The following is a 19,704-nucleotide window of genomic DNA, read 5'->3' on the forward strand; positions in this document are numbered from 1 at the left end:
CCTAATTTATATTTTCTTACTGTCTCCGGTCGAAATTACCGGGAAAAGTTGGGGGAGTAGTTTATTTTCGGATATTTCATATTAACCTCAGCTTCAGGCTTCCTGATTATTGTAGCGTTTTTCAAGCGGAAGTGGCTGCCACTACAGTAGCCTTCGGAGAGGTGACTATACACTCTAACAGTAGATCCACGCTGACTGTGCGCTTCAGGTCATCCTCTCGAATTAACGTAAAAACTTCTGTTAGAAGTAAAGACCCTCTGCAGATTTGCGATGGGTTCTAGGTGCTTTGTCTATTCTAAAATTTAAGTGAGCGGGTAAGCTTTTTTGGCATCATAAAAGACTGCCCTTAATAGTCCAAGTGTGTTTCCTTTTGGGGAACAGTATCGAGCCTAAACTAACCTATTGTTTGCAACGTTACAGCAGTGGTTTTGACTGGTTGCTAAGCGGTCAACACAAAATGATTGATTTCGTTAAAAGCGCTTTTACTTCCGTGAAAATTACGGTAAAGCATAAATAATAAAAATACCAACAACAAAAATAAATAAATAAAATTATTAAATAAATCAGAAGAGGTTATATTATAACGCCGGAGATTTTCAATTTTATGATTTTATGGCACTGCAGTTGCAGCCACATCTGCAAACAGTCGGAACAAAAACGCTATTAGACAGGCGGTGAAGCGGCAGCAGCAGCAACAGCCAACTCCGCGGCCAACTGATAGTCAAATACACAATTGCTCAATTAAGCAGCTCACTTGGATGGACAAAAACTTACAACAAGCAGCCGCTTAGACGGATAAACAGACAGACAGACTGACAGGCAGGCAGGCAGACAGTTGGGCAAAAATAAACAAATAGACACTTTGCTGGCGCATTCACTTGCATGCATGCAACTGACAGGCTGTCTCCTCACCACCGCTGCCGCAAAAGCAGCCAAACGATGTGCTTGGATTAGTTGGCGGATTTGCTATTTTGGTCAATTGACTCGGCAAAGCCGCACTTTTAGCTGCCGCAATTGACCGAACGACTGCAGCGACGCGCCAGCAGTCAGCTTCACTTAGCAGCCAGTCCGCTAGACAGACGGTCAGCGTGTCGCTTGGAGCGTTGCACTGTGCGCGGCGCGGAGTTTGTTTGTTGTTGTTTTCGGTTATTTAGTCATTTAGGCAATTGGCGGCATTACTTATTGTTGTTGTTGTTGGTTTTTGGTACTTGCCACTATTATAATTGCGCTGTTTGCTGATTTTGCGTTGTTGTAGCACATTATATGTGGTTGTTGTTGCTCATGTTGCTGTTGTTGTAATTTTGTTGTTGGCATACAAACTCCGCGCGTTAGTCAAATAACATTGCAACATACGACCAGTACGACACGACGCGCCAAGTGTTGGTCATTTTACTTTTGTTGCACACAGCTGTGCAAACTTACCACAACTGCGCTGGCTGAGCTGCGCTTCACGGCGTTGAGCCGTGTTCATTCAGTTGAGTTGAAAAGAATTGAGTACGAGCGCGCGAAAGACATTAACAGTTGTGGCGAATGACAGTGATTGCAGCAGTGGGAACAACAACAACAACAACGAGCGCTGTACGCAGACAACACAGCGTCTATTACATTAACACATGCATCGGCAACAACCACTACAACAACACGCACATCTATTGCATTGGCAACAAATTAAATTGGCAACAAGCTAACAATTTTGTACAATTTAAATGTGCTTCCACTGCTGTGTTTGTTGTTTTCTCATTTTTGTTGCCTATTCGGCAACAATGTTGCGTTATTTCGTATTGCTGCTGTTGCATTGCCCATGTAAGTCTGTTGGTTTGTTCACATTGTGGCCGCTTCGGTGGCAGAAATAAAGGCAAGGCTGCTTACACAGACATTTTGCCAATTTTTCCATTTCACAAATAGCTTTTGAAAGGGGTGCTTCGAAAAATGAAAAAAAAATAACACAGAGACGAAGCTTTTTATAGACTATTACCTAAATGAGAAAATGTGGTATTGTAACACTGTTATGAGGCGATGGGATGGTATGGAAAAGTACATAATGAGTGAAATCGGCTCTTCATTTCCTTAAAGTGCATTGCTATTTTTATGACACTAGTTTTGAAGTACTCAAAATGCATGAAAATTTAATTGAGGACTCCGTAATCGCAATCTCGCTAAAGTTCCATCGGAGATATGTGCTCGATAATACTATAATTTATCTGAAAATGTAGGCCCACTCCGGATGGATTTCTAGTAGTCATAAAAGTATAAAACGAATTAAGAACCTTTTCGTTTTACTTCGACACATATCTTTTTGATGTAAACCCTTCTACTCAGTATTCTCCGCATTCTTGATAAAAAAAAATTATATTTTGAAATTTAACTTTAGATTCGAAGCAATTTTAAAGTCATTATTGAAAAAAGTTTTTCGCGGGAGCTTATGAAATCAAACTTTTATTTAACCTTAAAATGATCTGCTATTGAGCTCTATAGGGGAAGACGAAAATTAGGCGAATTTTTGAGGTTTGGGTAACAAAAATATAGAGAGAAAGGGCAGTGTTTCGTAGTCCGGAATGCAACTTTGTCCATGCCACAACATGTTGTTAGTTCTTATAGTTTTTCATAAATCCACAATTTAACATAATACTATAGATTGTCGTAAATCAAAAAGAATTTGAGGTCATACAGTCTATTCTTAGTATACCAATATTATGATAGGTAAGATGATGAAAGAAGATATAATGGAGATTAAACAACTAATTCGTGACTGTAATTAGTTTTATTTAAGTAATATAATTAGTTTTTCACCATAGTCTTCTGTTGGGTTTCACTATGCAATAGAATAGGTTTCAAATTTACCCCAAAAAACTTGAACTCAACTTGATCACAGCTAGAACAAAGTTCTATAACGACACCTCACATGAAACTCAGCTTCGGCTTTAACACCCTTCCCGAACTTAAAAAAAAAAAAAATTAAGAAAATGTAAATAAAGAACAATACTCGGTAACACTGTCAAGAACCAAAGATTTTATCCTACAAATCTTCCATATTATCTCACTTTGGTTTCATAACGAAGTTAACTGTGGTTTATTAAGACTTTACAGGAATCAAGTGACATATCTTATTCAGTTTGTATTGTTGCTTTACTAGTTAGAGTTTTTACTTACAAAGATAATATAATAAATTATTTACCTTATTGAATATACTATTTGAATTTCTGAAAACGTCCTACAACTCTCATAACTGGAATTTCACCACACTCGTAGATCATCGTGAACTAACTGCCATCATGAACTCATAGAAAGTGTGCGCTTGTTGGCCTTTGCATTTGACCGCATGTCCGAGTGCTCGTATCTGCCGATGGCCTGTCGAACTGCATTTTATTCCCATCACAACTGACTATCTATTTTAATCGAAGCACGAATAGTTTGTAACCTTTCACCAATTTCAAGCGACGCAGCAACGAAATATATCAAAGTCGTTTGCTTAGTTAAGCCGGCGTTAGTGATTGGAAACATTAGGGTGGACACAAATTAAATATATATGATTTTATATAATATAGTATGAACGCTTGTAATAATAATATACGCAGTGACTTATATAGATTACTTAGGGTTTCTATGGTATTCTCCACTATTTCGAGAATTTGTCGACTAATAACATTGACCTTCCATGGAATGATGCCAAGAATATAGATTTCCACACAATTCAACTCATATATAGGCGAAATAATATATCATTATTTGTTTTCTTCATTGTTTTACCAATAATTCGATAAAAATATATTAACTTGAGTGCGGGGGAGAATATCTTCATATCTTATCTTATCATTAAAAAATATAGATAAATACTTAAAGCGCCCATATTAATTTGTTTTGATGATGTAATCCAATCGATTCTGAACTAATTAAAGCAAAAAACAGTAAATTTCTTTATTGTTTATAGAGCAATTAAACGATGAATCAAGAGTAAATTTGCTTTGTTTGAGAACCCACACACTTTCATGTAAAGTTTTGACCAAGTAAAAGGGAGTCAAAGAGGGAAAAGTTAGTTTTATTCACTTTTTCAGCGATCATTTACTTCTTTGAGGAGAAAATATGAAAAATTATATTTCTAATAACGGTTATCGTAAACAAAAATCTAAGTTTTTTCTTAAACTTAACAAGGACTTACCTTAACCTTAGCATCCGAGTGCATACCTTCCGAATATTCTCTGCATGCCACAACAACAAGTCACCAAGCTTGTTTTAAAGCTGGTAATCATTTCAAAATAAAGGCAGCACACATTTCGCTTGCCCTTTGCCACATTATACGTACGGCACTTACCCGTGGAGTTTGATTTCAACGCAAATTAAGCACTCACCCAGGCGCATACATATTTATATGTATATATGTATCAGTGTTTTTCGGTATGCTTTTCCCGGCATTTATATCCACATAGTACATACGAGCTATTCATGTAAGCATTTTCCCATTTGCCCCCTGGCGACTTGTTTGTAAATAAACGCTTTTGTTGAAAGGTGTTAATATCGAAATCGTGATTGCTCACTACCAAGTACATTATCATAAATAAACATTATTAACTACTTTCGAATATGAGAGAAGTGAATGTCCAAGTGCATAAAATTGATTGTCATTTTCGTTAAGTATAAATTATGTGAGTCGATAGAAGAGAAAGAGCGTGAGTTATTTATATTACTAAGCAAATAACCATTACAGCGCTTACGAAATTTATTGGCTAAGCTTGAATTTCATGTTCAACACGAAATTTACTCAATGAATAGCATCGGCGTTTATTAAATTTATCAACTAAATACAGTTAAAGCAGATATTTTCATTCATCTCTGCAGACACGCAACCCAATTTCCCCTTGCAGTGTGCACTTTCATTTCACATTCTTTGTTTGAGTAAACATTTTGTGAGAAAATACGAAAATATTTGCTAGCTCAGACCAATGAAAATAATACCGTGACGCTTTGGCAAGTCATTTTTTTGGCGTTGAGCCAAATATTTTGAGTGCACCTATACTGCATTATAGGTCGACAGCAGCACACACATGCATTCTTGAAATTTAAATACAAATGTGCTCACAAATTTTGGTATCTATTGTACTCTGTGGGGTTATTGCGGTTCGACTGGTGGTTATTTGTTATTATTATTGAGTAGATCGTGGGTTCAAATTGTTCTTAAATTACGGTATTTTTTGCTGATGGCGGCTTGGAAGGAAATTTCTGGGTTAAAAAATATCCGTAGATCCCATTAACAGTGATTATATAATAAAAAACTTTTAATACTCTCTAAGTTCTCATCTCTTCGCTCTGGCCTGGAATGTCTACCGTTTACTTAGTTTATTAAACACAACATTAATTTGTTTCTATTCAGTAAAAGATAGATCGTATATCGGTTCAAGATCTCTAAATTTGGCAAGTTTCTGAAATGAGCATAAGTTGCTCGCACTAGAACCCTCGCCCAGAAGAAAATAACCAGTAACAGTCAAAGGTCCAGTGAAGGTGACTTCTTTAAATATAGGTTTATGATGACAATTTTTCTTTGGTTAGGAACCATGTGTCCCAAGTTTATATTTACAGTAATAATCAATAATAATCTCTTCAGTTTTCAGCTAAAAAATCCTTCATTCGTAAAGGCACTGTGAACACTGTATCGTTTGTTGACAAAAACTTTTACATGAGTTCTCAAACCACTTGTATATGAGCTCTCATCCAAGAATTTATAGTGAGCAGAGGTCAAGCGAAAGTTGAAGGAAAACTGAACAAGCAAAAAAGTACATGAATTTTATTTCTTAATACTTTTCTTCCAAGTTTTCGTGCTTTTCGTCATGCAGTGCTCATTTGCGCTGGTCACGACCCAAATCAGTTGGCTACTGTCATACATTTTCCTGTAAACACTTACAAAACGTTTAGCCACATATATACGTTTGATGTGTGTCTGTGTGTGTTGCAATCACGATCGATAAACAGTGACAGTTTTGAGTTTGAATGAAGTGACAGATGCAACTAATTGGCAACACAGCACTAGCTTCCAAGCACGGCTCGGCCCGATGAATGTAACATGTGATAAATTAGAGATATTTGCGCTGAAATAAAGAAAAAAACTATCAAAATTAAATGAAATCGTGATTAACTTACGGAAATAAATACAAATAGGCGCTGAGTGCAAACAGAGTGAAATTTAAACGAAATTCAGCGCGCTAATGAATCTGAAAAACACTCGCGCAACAGTCCCCACCGGCAGGCTGTCCGATATAGACAGCACACCAGTATTATATAAATGAGAGAATGTGCCGACATGTAACAAATGAAATATGTCTAGTTGCATGCACGGTCCATTTAAATATATATTTTTGTTATTGCTTATTTTATTTATTTTTTTAAGTGTCTGTTTATATCAACAATACGACTTTAACTATCATAAAGTGTGACAGCGTGAATGCGTTGGCATTGCAGAGTTGACTTGATCTGATCTGCCGCCGACAGTGCTGCTGCTGCTGTGGCCGCCATTGCCGAACGTTTAATTAAAAAAAATTGCAATTAATGAATTTCAACAGCAGCCAACACTCATCAGCCGACAAATACGTAGCCGGCCTTCGCGCAATGACACCGACTCAATCAACGAAAAGCACACACAATCGAGTTGATTTTTGAGGAGGTTCAAAAAGTCGTGTAATGACTTGGTTACCAATGAGAAGAAGTTGAGAAGATTTATAGATATTTTGAAAATAATTTACATTTTTAAAGAAGGATTCCGAAAAAATGGATTACAATATTTTTAGGTAATCGAAATCGTCTAATATTAGAAGCAAAAATATGATTTTTTCTTCAAAATCATAGAGTTTTTTGACAGACTTCGTTTGTTTAGGTCAGCGGGCTCTTTTGGCAAATTCAATTATTTAATGGAGCATCTCGTGTGCGCTTGTCCTGCGTTGTCAGGGCAACGGCTCCAACATTTTGGGGCCCCAAATGTTATTGCTTATTTTACAGGGAATCTAAAAGATTCGCGAGCGACAAGCGCAGGCATCCTAAAGGATGACTACTCATTAACTACGTGACGGCACTCCATCTTGTATCGCAAAGAACCGAAACTGGTCCTTGTGTGGCATTGGCCAACCTAACCTTAATGCCTCTGAATGTAGCTTTACTTCAAGAAGACGACTGACCTAAGCTACGCAGACAAAAAACTCTTGTAAACTACATTCTTTCTTAAGTGATAATGCCTCTGAATGTAGCTTTACTTCAAGAAGACGACTGACCTAAGCTACGCAGACAAAAAACTCTTGTAAACTACATTCTTTCTTAAGTGATTTCATAATTTCATAATAATTTGAGACATCGCTCTTACAATTCTCAGCCAACGCCATCTTCACCTTAAGGTTGGTCGGTAACTACGTAAATGTTAGGATAGCTCTCTTCTAAACTCAACTCGTCGCAATTTTTCCATAGTTTGCTATTTGATTTAGGCTATTATGTATTCCGTCAATAGCTATTAATAATTATTCCATCTATAGTCTTCAATAGCTGATCTATTATCGGATGACGTTGGGTTTTTTGGGATATGCCAAAAGCGGGCGAAAAAGGGGATTATATGCTACTTTTCAAATTCCTGATTTTACAAACAAGTCCCGCAGGCATCGAATAGTTTGAATATGGAGTTTGATTCTAAAACTCTAGTAAACAATGTACAACCTCGTTGCTATCCTATGCTTACAAAGAAGTAATTGAGGCTTTCGGAGCATCTTGAAATTCAAATAACGCCTGGAATTAAAACAAGGGTCTTCCGAAGATAACGAAATATAAATTTATTTCTCAATTTCGTGACGAGATGTTCAGTGGTATTAGGTCAGAAGGAGAATTTTTGTCGAACTTTTTGACAGCTAAAAATTTTGTTTAGCTCCTCAGAAATAATTTAATTGGCCTTCGTGCTCATTAGTTGCACTTTTTGATCACCCCACATTTGCTCTCCGTCTATTTTCGTTTGTGCCGAATGCCTCTGACTGTGATGTCACTTGACAACAGCGAAGGCATTGCAGGCGGCGGCAGCAGCAACAACAGCGAAAGCATCGCCGATCCACGGCAGTTGCGGCATCCTACCTATCAGCCTATCATAGCCGCTGTCAATCGATGACGCTGGGCCGCGCCTGCAGATGTGTCGCGCCCATTGCGCTCGCCTTTCGGCTGTCAACGCAATGGAAATCGCCAAACTGTCAATGGCGTTGTGCTATGTTCTGCCCGTGATTGCTATTGCTACTGATTTTTTCTTCTACTTGTCATTGTTGTTGTTTGCTGTTGTTGCTGTTGCTGCTGCTGGCAAGTGTGATGCCTGTTTACGGCTGCGTAGCTGATGGTGCGGTCAGATGCCTTCGCTCTGTGCTGTCACCAGCAAGCGAGCAATGAATGCAATTCATGCGTGTATTATAAGCTTTGTGCTATGGTATTTATGCACACACACACACTTACGCATACTCGTATGCATATTATATGCAGTTGTCTGTTTGTTTTGCTACAGTTCTGTTCGCGTGTGACTTGTGTGTTCTTGTGTATTTAATGCCAATTTATGCATGCAAATGCATGACCATCACACATTTGCTTTACATATGGTTCGACCGTTGTTGTGTTGTAGTTGTTGTTGCTGGCATTGCACTCTCAGCTCATTTATGCTTTACGGCTGTTTTTTTTGTTTTTGCTTTGCATTGCAGCGACATGCTGTTCATTGAGTGCTTATATTTGCGGAAAATGTTTGCCACATTCATTGATGTCGGCCACAAATCTGTGTGGAATTCATTTAAAAATAATATGTTTGACTTAAATACACATGTGCATGAATACATACATATGTAACTATATATCAGCAGAAATATAGTAGACTTTTAATATTATATTAAGTCTTTGCATCTTTGTGCCACGAAGCTAGTTGGTAAGAAAAATAAAATGAAAAAATAATAAGTGACCGAAATATCAAATCACAAAATTTTGTATATGAACATTTACCGGTTTGTATAGAATATCCTCTAGTTTCAACAAAAACTTGAACTTCCTCTATAGTGTTTTAATCATTATTAAAAGTATCGAGTAGTTTTAATATTCTCTAAACTATTTCTTTGGATACTGCTCGAAAACTGAGTTTTTGGTCGTTGGAACCATTTTGAGTCACTCTCTCAGTAGACCCAGTGCAGAGAACTTTTAAGAGACATTTATTGTTACTTGCAAATTACTTCCAATTTGACCACGAATCTTTCAATGCTATTAATTATATTCACTCTACATGTCAATGTTTCCGAATATGTGACTTCACTTCTTTCTCAGTAGCCTTATCATATTGTGATATCGGGGTCAGATATTTTTTGTGACCTTGTACTTTTAAACCATATTAGGGAATCGATATTCTCACCTTATAATGTCATGTCTCTGAATCGAACAACTATCAACCATTTTTTAAATAAATTGTTACAGTTACAATTATAAAATAGGCGAATTCCGACAGTATCCACGCGTACTTCTCATATTTCATTTGATTATCTAAATTAAGAACCATATCCAAGATAATATTTTTCTAGGGGGGTGTTCAAAAAATAACGGGAATTGTATTACATGTCTCTGAAGTACGATAACAATTTTCAGTTGTATCCATTGCTTACTTTGTCTCTAGCAGCCGCTTAGGTTAGCCGTGTTTTATGATATTCGTGATATCACACTTCGTTACTTGTTCGTGAATTCTTGGCCAAAAACAATACTTTAACGATGTTCCAGCCTTCATATTCGCCAGGCATGACTCCTTGTGATTTTAGATACGCACGATATCCAGTTTAGAAACATATCGCTCATTTACTTGAGTAGTGTCACAACTAAAAAAACACGATTTTTGAGTTGAGTATGCAGAAATGTGCGCAATTTCAGCGTCCATATTGTATAAAAATTTCGTTCCGATGCGTAGAAAAATAAACCGTTAAATAAGAATGTGCCGTTATTAAACTTGTTATGTTGCATTATTTTTTAACCACAATAACTACACTTCTCAGTTGTGCCAGAATTAGGCATGGATTTTTATCTGAGACATATATTATAGAGACATATTTTGTGTTACAACACATATTGTCATAGAGTGAATTTGGTTTTCTTTTCAGAAAGAACGACATATTTTGTATTACAACGATATTGATGAAAAGTAATTAAATTTTTCGTATTGATTTTTTCCAATAAAAACGAAATTGAATTATTTTTTCACAAATAACGACACAATTCAAAATGGGTCACGTTTTTTGCCCAAGAAAAAGCATTAGTACACTCTATGTGGTCCATTTATGCTCAACATTGTATTTAATATATTACACGCTACTAGATTTGTCAATAAACAGTTGGAATTTTTCAATATTTGCTAAATAAGAGACATTTAAAAACTTTAAAACTCTCTCTTGAAAAATCGACTTTTTTGAGTTGTGACACTATTCAAGTTAATGAGCGATATGTATTGAGATCATCGTTTCCTTTTTCAAAGTTAATTTCACCTGAAAGGCTTTGTGAAAGCTAAACATAGGTAGGAAGGGTTCCAATGTTATTGAAATGAAAAGGGGTTTATTGTTCTAGTGTCACAGAGTTTATAATGTTTTATATGGCTGTAGTTCTTCTGGAATGATAGCCATTAAGGATATGAGATTTGATACTTGTTAATAAAATTTGCATTTTTGAATGATATACGTATGTCTGTGTATAAATATAAAAGCATAAATTAAATATAAAGCAGATTTATTTCTCTTTTTCACAAAGAAAGCTACAAGCAGTTTACACAATAAATAAAAAAAATGATTTGCTACAAAAAAATGCATATTTTACCAACTCTTATATGATCTAAAAAACTATTAGTTCTGCATCATGAATAAATAACACACGCATAAATCAGATATTGAGACGGAGGAAATCAATAAAGTCTGCTCAAAATCCAATTACAAAGTAGCGCAATGAACGATGCCCTACACGCGCCCTTTCCCTTTCACAAATCGAAACATATAATAAATTATATTTTATAGCAAAACATAAAGACAGCGAAATTGGAATGCGAAAGCGACAAACAAATGAAAATGAAAATAAAAATAAAAATGGCAGAAAAAATAGCAAATTATGCGTTTAACAGTCGACTTTGTACAATTGAAGTTCATTCACATGCTGCGGTTTTTACGGCGCACAGACAGACAGCGCGAGTCGCGAACAAAAAGTTGCGCGCCACACCTACCGTCATCCCACTCCGCCACATGCGTTAGACACACTCGCGCACTTTCACATGCAAAATGAAGCGTGGCATTCCTTTGTGCTGTTCGTGCTGGCGTATTGATGACGACTCCTTCTTTTTCGGTGCGTTTTTGTTGCTGCTTCATATGTGCGCGGAAATCTACTTTGTTGTAAATTTTATTTGCAATTTTCATGTGTGTCACACACAAACTCGTGTATTTGCTTTCATCACCACACCCCCGCCCAGCGGAAAACATAATATCCTTGCCAGCAACCAGCAAGGATGCACGCAGTTCGCGCGCGTATGTCGGATGTCGCCTGCTATTTGCGCGCACACAACAACAATCAGCGCGACATTTGCATAATACAACTCTTGATAGAGAGGCCACGTTCGATTGAACGCATAAAATGTCGACAAAGACTCCGTTACAATTTATTTGCATAGCGCATTTGCTGGGGATAGGCGAAGCAAACGAGATATACGACTATATTATCATGTAATGCAGCAGCGCGACAACGGTATTTTATAAAAAGAAAAACTCGTCTGCTCGTGTCAGTTGTTAAAGTCGTGTGGTAAGCGATCTTCTTTTATCGGAAAAAGCTCATGAAGGAAGGAAACAAACGTTTTTGTGGCTAAGGTATACTATACATTAAATTAGTAAATCTTTCATTGCAGAGAAAAAATTCTTACGCATAAAGACGAAAACGTTATAGCCGATAAATTTTAAAATGATTGATAGACATTATTGAGGATCTGTGTTAAGCGTAAATCATCATAATTTGTAAAACTTTGATTTTTTTAATCGTATATTGGAGAAAGTAACAATTTCTACAATCGCAGTATGATATTGTTGGAAAAACACTCGTATGTTATTTGTTAATTGGCGATTCTTTATGTGTCGCCACAAATTAGATGATTTTAGGAATGTGATTAGTTCGTCAGCAACGGTTGATCCAGGAATAGTCTGGCGAAAATCAATTGCCAACAGAATCATGGCTTCACCAAAAATATTTTTTTTTTGGGCTATCGACACAGCCTTACACAATTGAACAATGATAAAAATATTTTAACAAAGCACCAATGACAACTTTCAAAATATTATTATTTTTTGTTTTGTTTTTTTTTTTTTTTTATAATTTTGTTGTCAATTCAAATAAAATCATCGTTTTGTTATCTTCCTCATAATTTTTCGAAATATACTTACTTTCTAATCCTTCCCTGGCCTTCCATAAATATTTCAAAACTAAAATTAGCCAGATCGGTTTGGCCCTTCTCGACATTTTTCGAGACTAACGACACAAATTGTTTGTATGGGTGATTAGAAAATTGAGGATTTAAGACCTTTTCAGGCAATTTTTCTAATTTTTCTCTCCGTAAGAACCATCCTGGTACCTCTAAAAACATTCTAAACAAAGAATTTGCGAAATCGGTTCAGTGGTTCTCGAGTTATGCGCTTGGCAACACATTTTGCGATTCATTTTTATATTATAGATTTATTTTCTCCGTTTTCAAATACATAAATTGTTTGGGGCTAATAATTTAATGATTTTTGTTTGGGTTGAAGACAAGATTAGGCGCTGTAAATATCAATATAAAACTTTTTTTCAATAAATTATATAGACCATCGTGCTTAGGACTCAATGATTAAAAAAAATCAAAATAAAACAACTCCTAACTTCCTGTAGTTCTCAAGGGTTCCAGGAAAATTCCTCAATAATATTAAAAAAACAATATTGTGTCATAAGACTGTCTAATTAATTCTAAAATTTTTTCAATCTTACTGAATATAAATTTTGCAATACAAATGAACTTTCTCTCCATTGTTTACCCTGAGTTGGCGGCATCCAGCCAACATACACTAACGTTACTCAGAGTTGTAATCAAATCGTTAGCGAGTGGTGATCTTACTTATTTCTCTCACTTAGCCTTTTCTCACAGCTTAATTAAGTTTATAATTGAGAAACAAGTATTTGCCTTTCGCACAGCCGGCTACGCGATTAACAATCAGGTGTTGTACATTTTTGTTTTCGGTGTTCATAAGAATTTGGTAAGTTTCATCAACTGATTGGTATTTTATAAATAAACACAGCCAAATTTAAAGCGTGTACTACAACCCGCAGAGTTGCATACCAGTTTCAACTCGATTTGTATTCGATTAAAAATTAATGTAGTAAATTAAGACTTTTTGGTTTAGTAAATCGATCTAAATCAGCATTGTAATCGAGCAAAGCCCGATCAATTGATCTATTAACTCCTGTGCGAAAAGTCTATTCCTAAAATGTATAAAATTCAAATTTTTGGCAACAGCTTCGCAAGATTTATTTTGTTAAAAGCGAAATAATTCACAATAACTAATAACTATGTATATAGACTTTTAATGAGATTTTTTGCCGAGTTCCATACAGTCGCGCACTCTTAAGTGCTTGGCGCCAGAAACTGTCACAAATAATTTTTCCGCATAACGCTTTCGAAATATTTCTAATTAAAAATGTCAATTGCATTTTACACTATAGAAATTGTGTGGCGCATCCGGCGTTCAATATGTGCGCCACGCACTCGAACTGACAGGACCACGTACGAGTATTTGCGCCGCGCACTACATAAATTTGCGCACACGCGCAAGCACACGCGTTAATGTGAATATATAAGCGCGCCGACGATAAACTACGATAATGGGCCGCAACTGCAATATGTTGCAACTATTTACCGGTAATTGTATGCCAAAAACAATGCATGTTGCGGCAACGACAATGTTTACAACACGTGGCGTGGCGTAACGTGTCAACCATTGGCGTCCTTGTGTCGCCGCCACCCAGCGCGCCTGGCGTATGCGCCATCGCGCGCATTCCTCCGCCTTATTTTATTCAAACACATACAAACACGCGCGCGCATACAATCACATACGTCTATGCGCAATTATTTTGTTTGCTGCAATGCCTTGCATTATTTAAAACAATTAACGCGCGCGCCGTCAACATTAACGCCAACGCGCGCCCATGGTACTGCAAAACTAATTCATCGGCAGGCATTTGCCACATACACACGTACACCCCACATGTGGCAAATACGTAAATGCAAAACTATAAACTATTCATGCTCCTAAGTGCAGCGTGGTGTGTGTGTGTGAGCGTTGGTATTTGCGCGGGTCCACAGAAAATTCACGCACTAACGCCGCTCAGTGCATTTATCTAACACCACTTGCCACCACCGAAATGTCAGCCAACGCGCCGCGCCAAAGCTAGCTTGTGCGGCCATTGAGCGCCCAGTGGGCTGACTGACAGCGGCGGCATGCGTTTTAGTGCTTGCACTTTGGTTCAGTGACTTTCAAACAATTTACATACAGCGTTTTGCGGTTTTGCATATTTTCGTTGCGCGTGCGAAGCTTTCACATAAAAGTTTAACGCATTTTTTTCGGAGGTTACCAACCAACTGACACTTGGGGTTAATTGATTTTTGTGCGAGAAATTCTGTGTAAATGCCATCGACTGACGGGAAATCAGCTTTTGGTTGGTGTATTTTGCTTCTGTTTTTATTTGTTGCCGCGTATTGCGCGCAAAGTTATTTACTCGTGTAAATATCGATTTTGAGATTTAAGTGCGGCTGTTTGGGTTTTGGAATTGGCAAGTGGCGAAAATTCTGCTGAACATTTTGAATGGCATACTCGTAGTTTTGATTGATGGAAAAGTAAAAGCGCTCGCATGTTTTAGGGAAAATATTTGAAAATTTTTTAAAAAAGGCTTTGGAAAATTGCATAGAGGAAGAATAGTAGTTCCCACAGAGATATTGGGGTTGTTACGGAATTCGATCTTTATCGGAATGAAATTTGAGAGCGACAGACCTTTGCAAGTTGTATATATTGCAGGTCGAGCTAAGCCCCTCTTGTCTTATTACCACTGAGATCGTACCCCTCATAAAATTTAGGCAGACTTCCTTTGATAATAGTAATCGGACATTTGCTGCTCGATAAAAGCGCTGATTTCGATCGATTTACCGTACAAAAGAATAATACTATTTACTACGTTATTCAGTAATCGAATACAAATCGAGTTGAAACTCACCCTGCAGCTCTGCGATATGTCCCCGCTGGAAGTTTGGTCATGGTTATTGATAAAATAGTAATCAGCTGACTGATGAAACTTACCAACCTCTTATGAACATTAAAAACAAAAATGTATAACATCTGATCGTTAATCGAATAGTCGGCTGTGCGAAAAGCAAAAACTGGTTTCCCAATTATAATCTTAATGTATAAAATTAATATGTCTGTGCGAAAAGGCAATTTAATAGTACCACTGGCATTCGTAATATTAGAAATATTGGTGAGAGCCTACTTTTAATAGCATCCTTGAAGGTTATTATTATAATATCGTAATTATTCTTAATTATATTTTCAAGTATATATATTATAAAATAGTTGAGTTAAGCGAATCTAATCATCTTTCTTTTATTTATTTTCAGGTAAGCACATAACCTCACATTATATATACGTACTCGCATAACTACATATGCCTTTATCAGAAGTAAGTGATAAACAGAGAATAACAGAGATATAAAATGCTTAATCGAACATTGTCTAAGTATCTACACTACTCATTCACTAAAACTGCCTTTAAATGGGGTTTCTTCTTCATCATTCAGCAAACTCGCTGGGTAATTTCTAGCTAAGTCTAAGTTTATACTCAAAAGCATTTTGTTCCAGTGGGTGAAATTTATATTTTAGGAAGACATTTTTTAATAAAAAGATTCAAAGATATCATATCGTAAATTGAAGTGAAATCAACCTTGTTATTTGTATTCAATTCCAGACAATTTACTTTATGTTTATTTATTTCAAATTGAATTATATCTCATTCAATTAAATTCAATTTCATTCAATTTATTTTAATTCAATTTCATTTAATTTAATTTAATTTGATTAAATTTAATTCAATTAATTTAATTTAATATAATCTGATTCAATTTAATTTAATTTCATTTTATTTCATTTAATTCAGTTAAACTAATGAAATCAGATCAATTTTAGTAAACTTACTTTAATTTAGCCAAAACAATTCAATTAATTTCATCAAATTAAGTTTTTATTGAAAACATTTCAATTAATTTTGAGCTAAAATTAGTTTCAATTAGAGTGCATATTATTGAGTTTTTACTTATTATCAGTTGTTAATCAAATATAAATAGTTACAGTTAACACTGCTATGTGTAAAAACACTCAAAAAAGTGAAATAAAAAATACACAATTAGGCAATTAGTGCCACAGTCCTAAATTCCGAAAATTTAATTTTAATTTTTTTGAATGCAAAATTTAGCGAAAAGCGCACAATTTGCCTCCCACAAGCTCCAATCGGTGGCGTAAACGCGCGCACCCTTCACCAATTACCTTGTTGCATATCAACCACACCGACAGTCAGACCAAAATGTGCAGTTAACAACATAATTCTATATAATCTGTGAGTGAGCAATGCCGTTGCTTGTAATTTTAGTTTGACTAAATGCCGCTGACTGCTCGCTCGATTTAAAACAAATCACAGCAATTTAAATACACATTTGGCCAGAGCATGTCTTTCGCATGCGTTTGAAATATGCTGATATACACTGAAGTATGTATGTTTGTATGTCTGTGCCACAATGTGCTCAATATGGTTCAAATGGCCTTTGCCTGTTTGAAAATGTTTCGAAATTTTCATTTGCACTTATTTATCACTCAAGAGACCAACACTTCAGCAATGCGCTTACATAAGTCATTTGTTATTTTCGGTGTTGTTGTTGTTGTTACGGTTGCAAATGCTTGACAGTTGTTGCGCCACAACTAATTGCTCACAGGCTAGCTAGCAAGCTAGCATTGGACACACGACAGATACGAGTACAGCCAGCAGTCGTTGCCCTCATTTATCAAAAACAACTTGGCAATGTGTATTCTTACGAATTCAGCCAAAAATCCAAAGGTGTACAGAGGCACACACACTTGCGTTTATGTGGCATGTGTGGCATGTGTGAATTGCGTATGAAACACCTTGCCAGCAACTTACAAACCATTGACACTTATGGAGGTTAGCTGTGTGTTGTGGTTGTTGCACATGCTTTCCCTTTCCGCACAGACAGCAATCCGATTTCACTTCACTTGAGCTTAGCTGAGTTGAGCTGATGTGACTTGACATGCAGTTATTTTCGCTTAGTTGTGGCATGTGGCACTTGCCACTGCAGAGACTCACTTCTTTGCTCCTTTTCGTGTCAAAATAAGCATGCAACAACACAAATAACAAACAGCTTATGCATCGATTAGGCAGTCCAGCTGCCATTATTGTTTTTGTTGTTGTTGCAGTTACTGCTACATAATTAACACGATCTACACTTTGGATTTAAAATTGTATTTGCCAGCTTAGGTTGTCTACAACCCGCCCACCTCCTCCTTCTTGGCTTAAAGGTCGCACTTCGCACCCCCTAAACAAAGCCCGTTGCTCCGTTTGCTGTTGACACTGTTGTTGTTAATGCTCTATAGTGCTATCACTTCAATTACTATTGTTGTTGTTGTTGCTGTTGCTGCTGTATGCACACCACAGCCCAGCAAACAAATGTATGTACATATGTGGCACTGCCGTAGGCACATTTCGGTATCGAAATTGCGTAATTACAACATTAATTGATTACTTTGCTGATAGCGAGCGGCTGGGAAATGTCCATAGATGGATTTGGCAACACAGCGCAGCGCCATGCCTCGAACGGATATCCCCAGTGCCAGTCGCTGTGGCATTAATGCACGCAAGCATCGATATTATCGCCGGCAATGCTCAAACTAATTCGTTTGGTCGCCTGTTCGCTGGCAGCCGGCGTTGTTGTTCAATTGAATTTGTCTGCGCCTAAAATGGAAATTAATTGAAATCGAGAATTACAGAAATTGATTTCACAATAAAAGAAGCACTAAGCGATGGAACAAGTGTGGCGGGGTGCGTGCCGGCGAGCTCAATAAAACCGCTAAGAGCTGCGCTGTTGGCAGTTAATTGATTTTTCTTTGAACTTATCGGTTGGAAAGTAGCACAGCGCTGATTAGTTTAATTTGCGCGATCACAGGGCGTATAAGCGGTTCGTGGCGCTAATTTGGTGACTATTAAATAAATTTTGTGTGATAAGAATACTGTATTTTGCATATAAACAAGAAAAAACGTTAACTTCCGCTGTACCGAAGCAAATATACACTTCACAGGTGCATTTCTTTTAGTAACTATGTGTTTAAGCAAATCTAAAGACGTAAGAAAAAGTAAGTAAAAAAGAAAACATTTTACTAATTCTTTTTAGCCTGGTTGTTTGCTAGAAACTTTAAGGTTATATAGTTAACCGATCTGAACAATTTCTTAGGAGATTATATTATTACCTTAAGCAGTAATCCATGTCAAATTTCGTGAAGATACCACGTCAAATGCGGAAGTTTGCCATACAAGCCATTGATACCGATCGTTCGGTTTGTATGGCAGCTATATGCTATAGTGAACCGATCTGAACAATTTTTGGAGATTAAATTATTTCTATGAACAATAGCTCACACCAAATTTCGTGAAGATATGTAGTAAAATGCGGAAATTTTCCATACAAGCCCTTGATTCCGATCGTTCCTTGATCCGTGAGTTCCGACAAATTAGCAGCTTCTTGAAGAGAAAATCACATCTGCAAATTTTCATACCGATATCTTAAAAACTGAAGGACTAGTTCGTATATATACAGACAGACAGACGGACATGGCTAAATCGACTCTGTTCAACATACTGATAATTTATATATATACTTTATAGGGCCTCCGACACTTTCTTTTGGGTCTTACAAACTTCGTGAAAAACTTAATATACCCTGTTCAGGGTATAAAAATATGTAAAATAAAGTATCAAAATCGAGAGCCTCTACATATGCGAGATGTGTTCAATAAATTACGGGAATTTAAAAAAATTGTATGCATTAATATTGTCGCCTTCAAAATAGTCACCATTAGATATGTTGTATTTATGCCAGTACTTCTTCCAATTGCAGAAATACTTCTCAAACTCGATTTTTGGGATAGACTTTGCTTCTTTGAGCGATTCCTCATATGCTTGTAAAACGACGGTCCTTTCAAGTGCCTTTTATTTTTGGAAATAAGAAAATGCATACGGAGCCTTCTCGCGAATATAGAGGCTGGGGTATCGTTACAGTATTGTTTTTGAACAAGAATTCACGAACAAGTAACGAAGTGTGAGTTTTTAACAATCGAAAATCGCCATGCTCAAAAAAGCACAGCTTACCTTACGGGCTGCTACAGAAAAAGTAAGCAATGAATGCAGCTGAAAATTGTATTATACTCCAGACAAATTTAGACAATAAGACTTTTGGACAAATGGAAATTTTAAAATTCCGGTTAGTTTTTGAACACACCTCGTATTCTTTGGGCTAAGGCAAGTACTAAAGGCAATTATGCCGAAAATAGAAATTGCTTAAAATAGGTCATTGTATTAACACAATGC

The 19,704-nt window shown here is 36.5% G+C and overlaps 1 protein-coding gene across 3 annotated transcripts in view; it reads left to right on the top strand.

The window, feature by feature from the left end:
- Window positions 1-19,704, top strand: part of LOC105216792 (polyhomeotic-proximal chromatin protein) — a 292,260-nt gene that overhangs the window by 45,666 nt on the left and 226,890 nt on the right. The window lies entirely within an intron of this gene.

This window comes from Zeugodacus cucurbitae, chromosome 2 (assembly GCF_028554725.1).
Source record: "Zeugodacus cucurbitae isolate PBARC_wt_2022May chromosome 2, idZeuCucr1.2, whole genome shotgun sequence".
Classification (NCBI taxonomy): domain Eukaryota; kingdom Metazoa; phylum Arthropoda; class Insecta; order Diptera; family Tephritidae; genus Zeugodacus; species Zeugodacus cucurbitae.